General features: G+C 49.0%; 1 pseudogene; it reads left to right on the top strand.

Annotated features, from left to right (window-relative positions):
- The first annotated feature begins 7,387 nt into the window (after nt 1-7,387).
- LOC102424354 lies at nt 7,388-8,006 on the top strand (annotated as a pseudogene).
- Nucleotides 8,007-8,276: the final 270 nt, after the last annotated feature.

Genomic DNA, 8,276 nt, shown 5'->3' with positions numbered 1-8,276 from the left:
GATTTTCAAGGTAGCATTTGGACTCATGTGTTTGTCGACTTAAGGTCGAAACTTGAAAATCTGGAATGAAATCGTTTGAATAATGAAGAAGAGTGCAACTACGAACAAGAAATTTTGAGTGCTTGGAACAGAGTACCTGACACTTTTAGCGACATAAAAAATCTAGCGATGGCTTTGCTAACAATTTTTTCATCAACATATTTTTGTGAGACTTTGTTCTCAGCATTAAATAATATTAAAACGAACAAAAGAAACTGGCTAACAGATGAAGTTAGTGGTGCTTGCTTGGCCTTGAAGTGCACCAAGTATGAACCTGCAATGGAAGAATTAGCAGACAAACTTCAGCAACAAAAAAGTCACTAATTTCTAGTTTTCGTACCATTTGATTATCATTGTTTTTATTATTATTTTTTCCTAAATGTACATTGTTTTTCTGTTTTTGTTCACTTTATAGATATTTTTGGTTGATTTTTCTTTGTTAAATGGCATTTAAATATATAGTGGTGCTTGCTTGGCCTTGAAGTGCACCAAGTATGAACCTGCAATGGAAGAATTAGCAGACAAACTTCAGTATGTGACACGGCACCAGAATTAAGTTAGGGTTTTTCAAAATTTTGACACGCCGAGCTCAAAAGGTTCCCTAAATGTACATTGTTTTTCTGTTTTTGTTCACTTTATAGATATTTTTGGTTGATTTTTCTTTGTTAAATGGCATTTAAATATATAAAATAAATATCAAAAATATAAATCTTTTTTTTACTATGGTTGCAAATATCAAAAAAAAAATATGAAATTTCTATATGTGACACGGCACCAGAATTAAGTTAGGGTTTTTCAAAATTTTGACACGCCGAGCTCAGAAGGTTCGCCATCACTGTTCTAGAGTCTTGCTTGTTTCTTTCAGCAGTTCAGATAGCAGCCCATTTCGTGGTCCAGGTTTGAGGACCAACACTAGCCACATGGACTCTGCCCAGGTGTAGGGACCAGGTGTGAAAGATGATTCCCACAGTCCAACCTATGTAGATCATTTTTTAAATAAGATGGAGCTTTAGGGAGGAGGAGGGAGCCGAGTGGAGGGGATCAATGGGGAGGGGACGGGGAACATCTGTAATACTTTCAACAATAAAGATAAATTAAAAACATAAGATGGGCTTTACTAAATAATTACTGTGTTGTATAAGTTTTAAGAAAATATGAATAGAGCAAGATTAAAAGAAATAGAATGCCTAGGCAAACGTCATGGTCTTTCTAATAACTTCAACAGCTGTTCCTGTTTATCTGAATATCTAGCTGTCCTTCCAGCTCTAAGGAAGTCCTGCCAATTCTCTGGCCTGTGACACTCCTAGGCATTGTTAAGCCTCTTAGTCAGCCAAAGCCACACACTTTCACTGGGACACCCTCTTGACAGATTTTTTCCTGAGTCCTTTACAGCTGAGCCTCTCCCAGCCACAACCACTGATCTCTCTCCACAGCAGCGCCAGTAAGATCTCAAGTACCCTTTCTCTAGCTCCACCCTCTGTGTGTGCACATTTTATCTGCCAGGTCAGAAACCGAGAAGATGGAAAAAAGACCCCGTCTTTCCCCATCCACCTGTGACCCTGCCTCACTTTCCCATGGGAATCCAGGTGCCCAAGTTACTAAGTTTCTAAGTTGGGAACTCTGCCGGAAGCCAGTCCATCCTTGCTGCTTGACACAGTCGCTGCAGGGAAGAAACATCTGCACAGCATATGTTTCAAGGGACCTGGCGTATATGGCATACTCTTCTGAATATGTTTGCTCCCCTTCTTAGCGCTATGTGTTTTAACCAAGGTCACCTCTCTGAGAAAGGTTGTTTCCCCAGGTGGGGATTTTTTCCCTGGAGTTAGGGATTAACAGGACTAAGGAAGAGAATAAATCAGTGAAACCCCCTAGTGTTACAGAAATACCATGTACTACTTATGAAGAACTTGGACTAAGACTTTTGGCAATAAATTTGGGACTTGTTGGGCCCACATCCGCAGGGGTCTGCCCACCAGGGAAAGCACCAAAGCCTATACCCCTGGAGACCCACCGACACAGGGCAGTCCCAGGGAAGGCAAGCAGCGAGGCTGGGAGGACATAACCTTTACTGGGTAGGATAATCTCCTTCAGTCACTTTCTTGTACCTTATCAGTAGAGCAGTGACCTTGGAATAGCCCTTATAATGGAACACAGAGATTAACCTAGACAGGATTAAACTCAACAGAACTAGATTAACAAATGCCCTAACCTTTGGAATAGAATTGATAGGATTAAACTCAACTGGTATAAATACAGATGTAACCGAACAATAAATATAGAACCTGGCTAAAGAACCTCACTATGCTGATCAACTGAACGCTGTCTCCATCCACACCTTTGGGAACCCCTGGACCTGCTGGGGCTGGACCCCAACAGGTCTCCTACAAAGTCTCTACAGCCTACTCTTCTGGTGTCCCCCACCTTTCTAAGGAATGGCTAAGTAGCATGGGAAAGACTGTGAAACAGACCTCTCCACAGTTCTTAACCAGCTGTGCAAGATGATAAAGGGAGTTCGAGATCCTAGACCAGAGGTCTGCAAGCTTTTTCTGTAGCAGCCAGAGAGTGAAGGGCTGATGGTCTCTGTTGAAACTCCAAGTCTCTCTTTATAGTTTGAAAGCATAGGCAATATGTAAACTATAGGTGGGGCTATATTTTAATAAAACTTTATCTGTGGACACTAAAGCATGAATTTCATATAATTGTCATATATTATGAAATATTCTTTTTCTTCTTTTAAAATTTTAATTTAAAAAACATTATTAGCCCTAACCGGTTTGGCTCAATGGATAGAGCGTCGGCCTGCGGACTCAAGGGTCCCAGGTTTGATTCTGGTCAAGGGCATGTACCTCGATTTCAGGTTCCTTCCCGGCACGAGCGTGGTGCAGGAGTCAACCCAATCAATGTGTTTCTCTCACATTGATATTTCTCTCTGTCTTTCCCTTTCTCTTCCACTCTCTCTAAAAATCAATGGAAAAATATCCTCGGGTGAGGATTAAAACACACACACACACCAAAAAATGCCCGAGTACACTACAACAGTAACTTATCCTATACTAGAGGCCCGGTGCACAAAATTTGTGCATGGAGGGGGGTTCCCTCAGCCCAGCCTGCACCCACTATAATCGGGGACCCCTCGGGGGATGTTCAACACCCGTCTCACAATCTGGGACTGCTGCTCCTAACCACTCACCTGCCTGCCTGCCTGATTGCACCTAACTGCCCTCCCCTGCTGGCCTGATCTCACCCCCAACTGCCCTCCTCTGCCAGCCAATTTGGTTCTGATTGGTCAGTTTCTATGTCAGTCAGCATCAAAAGCTCCACCTCATAGGCAGCCATTGGCTCCCCACAGTTGACCCAGATTTGGTTCTGATTGGTCAGTTTATACGCCAGTCAGCATCTCTGGGCCTATCAATGGAGCCTGATCAGACAGGCGGGGCTGATCAGCAGCCCTGGTGGCGGCCTGGAGAGAAATGGAGGTGGCTGTTGGCCAAGCCAGGAGAGAAAGAGAGGCAAGTTCTGATCAACAGCTGCCACAGAGGCTACGGGTCAGACCCTGCCTCTCTCTCTGCAGGCCTCTCTCTCCGGGCCTGATCCACAGCCCCCAGGCAGTCAGTGCTGGGTCGGACGCCTGCAGCAGCCCCAGTCTGGTCAAGCCTTCGGTCGTTAGGACCTTGGCTCTTTATTATCTACACTAATAAAAGACAAAGATGCTAATTAACCGAACCTTCGCTACACCCTAAGCCACGCCCACCAGCCAATCAGAGTTACTATATGCAAATTAACCCAACCAAGATGGCAGCTGGCAGCCACGGAGCTGGAGCAAGCAGGAGGCTTGGTTGCCTGGGCAATGGAGAAAGCCAAGCTTCCTGCCTGCCCTGAGCTGGCTGTGGCCTCCGCTCATGGCAACAAAGTTTCAATTATAGAAGACAAATAAATCCCAGATATCTGCTTCCAGCCAGCCTCCACTGGGAGTTTGGGTGGCTGGGGGCTGTGGCCGACCTGCAAACAGCCATCAGCCCCTCACCCAGGCTGGCCACACCCTTATGGAGTGAGGGTCCCTGCTGGGGGGCTTGGCCAGCCTGCAAACGGCCATCAACCACTCACCCAGACTGGCCAGGCACTTCAGCAGGACCCCCCACCCTGAAGGGGCTGTGGCTAGCCTGCAAACAGCCATCAGCCCCTCACCCAGACTGGCCATGCACCCCAGCAGGACCGCCCCACCCTGAAGGGGCTGTGGCCAGCCTGCAAACAGCCATCAGCCCCTCACCCAGGTTGGCCACAGGCACTCCTATATAATAAAAGGGTAATATGCAAATTGACCCTAACAGCAGAGTGACTGGGAATGACTGGTCACTATGACACACACTGACTACCAGGGGGCAGACGCTCAATGCAGGAGCTGCCCCCTGGTGGTCAGTGCGCTCCCACAGGGGGAGCTCTGCTCAGCCACAAGCCAGGCTGCCGGCTGCCAGTACAGCGGTGGTGGTGGGAGCCTCTCCCGCCTCCTCAGCAGCACTAAGGATGTCTGACTGCAGCTTAGGCCTGCTCCTCGCTGGCAAGTGGGCATCCCCCGAGGGCTCCCGGTCTACCAGAGGGATGTCTGACTGCCAGCTTAGGCCCAATCCCCCAGGGAGTGGACCTAAGCCAGCAGGTGGACAACCCCTGAGGGGTCCCAGACTGCGAGAGGGCACAGGTTGGGCTGAGGGACCCCCCCGAGTGCACAAATTTTTGTGCACCGGGCCTCTAGTATAGATAATAAATAATAAAAGAGAAAAATGGTAATTGGCGTACGACCGCTACCCTTCCCATTGGCTAATCAGCGTATCCTTATGCAAATTAACTGTCAGCCAAGATGGCGGCCGGCAGCCAGGCAGCTGGAAGCGAACATGAGGCTAGCTTGCTCCAGGGACTGCAGACTCCAACGTTCCCCGCCTGACTTGCCGGCCTCTGAGCTGGCAGTTTGAAACATTCTAACAAATATAGCCGGCTGGGATCAGAGAGCTGAAGTTATACATTGTTTCGATTATAGAACGGCAAACAAACCAGCAGCAGAAGCCTCAGAGCTAGAGCCAGAGCTAAAGCTGGCCCAGAAGAAAAAAAAAAAGAAAAAAAGGAGCAGTTGGGAGCTTCAGTCAAAACCGCCAGCCTGAAAGCAGCCCTCAGCCCCTCACCCAGACTGGCCAGGCACCCCAGTGGGGACCCCCACCCTGAAGGGTGTGTGACCAGCTGCAAACAGCCATCATCACCTCATCCAGAATAGCCAGGCACCCCAGTGGGGAACCCCACCCTGAAGGGTGTGTGACCAGCTGCAAACAGCCATCATCTCCTCATCCAGGCTGGCCAGGCACCCCAGTGGGGACCCCCACCCTAATCCAGGACACCCTTCAGGGCAAACCAGCCGGCCCCCAGGCCTCTATCCTATATAGTAAAAGGGTAATATGCCTCCCAGCACCGGGATCAGCGGAGCAGCGAGTCCTCCTGGCACCAGATCAGCATGACAGGGTGCAGCGCCCAAACCCCCTGATCGCCCTGCGGCTCTGTGTGTGACAGGGTGTGGCGTCCCAACCCCCTGATCGGCCCTGCTCTGTGTGTGACAGGGGGTGGCGCCCCAACCCCCCCCCCCTCCATGGGCCCTGCTCTGTGCGTGACGGGGTCGAGCCATAACCTCCCCATCGGCCCTGCCCTGAGTGTGACAGTGGCGGCACCCCAACCCCCTGATCGGCCCTGCTCTGTGGGTGATAGAGGGCGGCGCCCCAACCCCCTGATCCGCCCTGCTGTGTTTGTGACAGGAGGCGGTGCCCTAACTCCCCTATCAGCCCTACTCTGTGCGTGACAGGGGGGAGCTCCCCAACCCCCTGATGGGCCCTGCTCTGTGCGTGATGGGGGGGGGGCAGTGCCCCAACCCCCTGATTGGCCCTGCTCTGTGAGTGACAGGGGGTGGCACCGCAACCTCCCCATTGACCCTGCCTTGAGTGTGATAGGGGGTGGTGCCCCAACCCCCCAATCAGCCCTACCCTGAGCGTGACTGAGGGTGGCATCGCAACCTCCCAATCCGCCCTGCTCTGTGCATGACAGGGGGCAGTGCCCCAACTCCCCAATCAGCCCTGCTCTGAGCCCGACCAGGGGCTGCACCTAGGGATTGGGCCTGCCCTCTGCCACCCAGGAGCAGGCCTAAGCCAGCAGGTCGTTATCTCCTGAGGGGTCCCAGACTGCGAGAGGGCACAGGCCGGGCTGAGGGACCCTTCCCTTCCCCCCCGAGTGCACAAATTTTTGTGCCCCGGGCCTCTAGTAGATAATAAAAGCCTAATATGCTAAGTGTCTGACCATTTGTTCGACCATTCAACCAGTTGCTATGACCCACACTGACCACCAGGGGGCAGATACTCTGACCAGTAGGTTAGCTTGCTGCTTGGGACTGGGCCCCAATCAGGACTGGGCCAGATGGGCTGAACACGCCCTGGAGCTTTCCCGTGGTCCCTCTCCGGCCCCGGTAGGCCTGGCCTGCCCCCTCTCAGAATCCAGGACCCATTGAGGGATGTCAGAGAGCTGGTTTGGGGCCAATTCCCGCAGGCCAGGCCGAGGGACCCCACTGGTGCACGAATTGGTGCACGAATCTGTGTACCAGGCTCTAGTATAATAATAAACAGTAACAGGTCAAAGAAGAAAGACATTGTTCAGGACCAAAGCTTCCTGGGAAAAATGGGGTCTGGGATGGATCTTAAAACAAGAGTAAATCTCAGGTTGCAAGTTTGGTCCTTGGTCAGGGTATGGATGGGAGGCAAGTGCTTGATGCTTCTATTTCCCCCTCTCCCTTCCTCTCTCTATAAAAAGTCAATAATGGTGGCTAGTGGTTTAGTGTTGACCTGTGAACCAGGAGGTCATGGTTCAATTCCCAGTTGGCACATGCCCAGGTTGTGGGTTCAGTCCCCATTGTGGGGTATGTAGGAGGCAGCTTATCAATGATTTTCTCTCATTGATGCTTCTGTCTCTCTCTTCCTCTCCCTGCCTCTTTGAAATCAATGAAAATATATTTAGAAAAAAATCAATAAGAACATATTTTTTAAAAAGGGTAAAAGTTAGATAAATGGTGGGAGGAAAGGAGAAGGGAAAGACGGGTCTATCTGGCATCTGGTGATAAGAGAACAATGATGAAAGAATGCTAAGTTTTATGATGGGGAAGTTGCGAGAGATGTATCAGAATAAGGAACTTAAACCTGATCCTCATAGAAATAACATTTTTAGATTATTCTTACTTGGGAAACATAGGACTTATCTGACAAGAGAGCATCAGAACAGGGAGACCAAGAAGGGGATATTGTCATTGTAGAAAGTGCAAGAGGGTGATTCCGGAAGAAACAAGAGTGCGGGGTGAACATGGGGAAGCAAAAGAAAACAAGGAAGTATGCGACCATGAAGCGAATGCTTAGTCTCAGAGATCAGAGGCTTAAAGAAAAGGATAGATTAAAACCTGAAAAGACAGAAAAGAAAGATCCCAGTGTACTCAAAGAAAGAGAAGTCCCCCAACACCCCTCCTGCATATTCTTCCGAATAACGCACAGCTGGGCCCACCTTACCACATCCTGGTGGATACCAACTTTATCAACTTTTCCATTAAGGCCAAACTGGACTCAGTGCAGTCAATGATGGATGTCTCTATGCCAAGTGTATCCCTTGTATAACTGATTGTGTAATGGTTGAAACTGAGAAATTGGGGCAGAAGTATGGAGTGGCTCTAAGGATCGCCAAGGATCCAAGCTTTGAACGATTACCGTGCACACACACAGGAACCTATGCAGATGACTGCTCGGTACAGAGTAACTCAGCACGAGTGTTATATTGTGGCCACAGTTGACCGGGACCTTAAACGAAGAATCAGGAAGATCCCTGGAGTTCCCATCATGTACATTTCTAACCATAGGTGCATCACTGAGCTGGTGCCAGATGATTATGGAGCCCCCGGGTTCTAATACTTAAAAGACAAAGTTTCTCTGCTTTCCTTCAACTAACTTTCTCTGTTGCAGGTTTAGTAAACATGCTACAACATGCGTTATTGCTCCACTCACACATTTGCTGTTATGAGCTGAGAACAGTTAAATACACTCACTTTTTGGTGGTGTTTTGAAAATGATGTTGATGTTGTTTTGAAAATGATATTTTGTATCATTTAAAATTTTGTCACATCTTTTTATAAATCAGATGACTGCTCACAACTTAAAAAAAAAGAAAGTGCAAGAGTC

Source organism: Myotis lucifugus, unplaced genomic scaffold (assembly GCF_000147115.1).
Source record: "Myotis lucifugus unplaced genomic scaffold, Myoluc2.0 scaffold_478, whole genome shotgun sequence".
NCBI classification, from domain to species: Eukaryota; Metazoa; Chordata; class Mammalia; order Chiroptera; family Vespertilionidae; genus Myotis; species Myotis lucifugus.
This window is presented reverse-complemented; position numbering and strand designations above follow the sequence as displayed.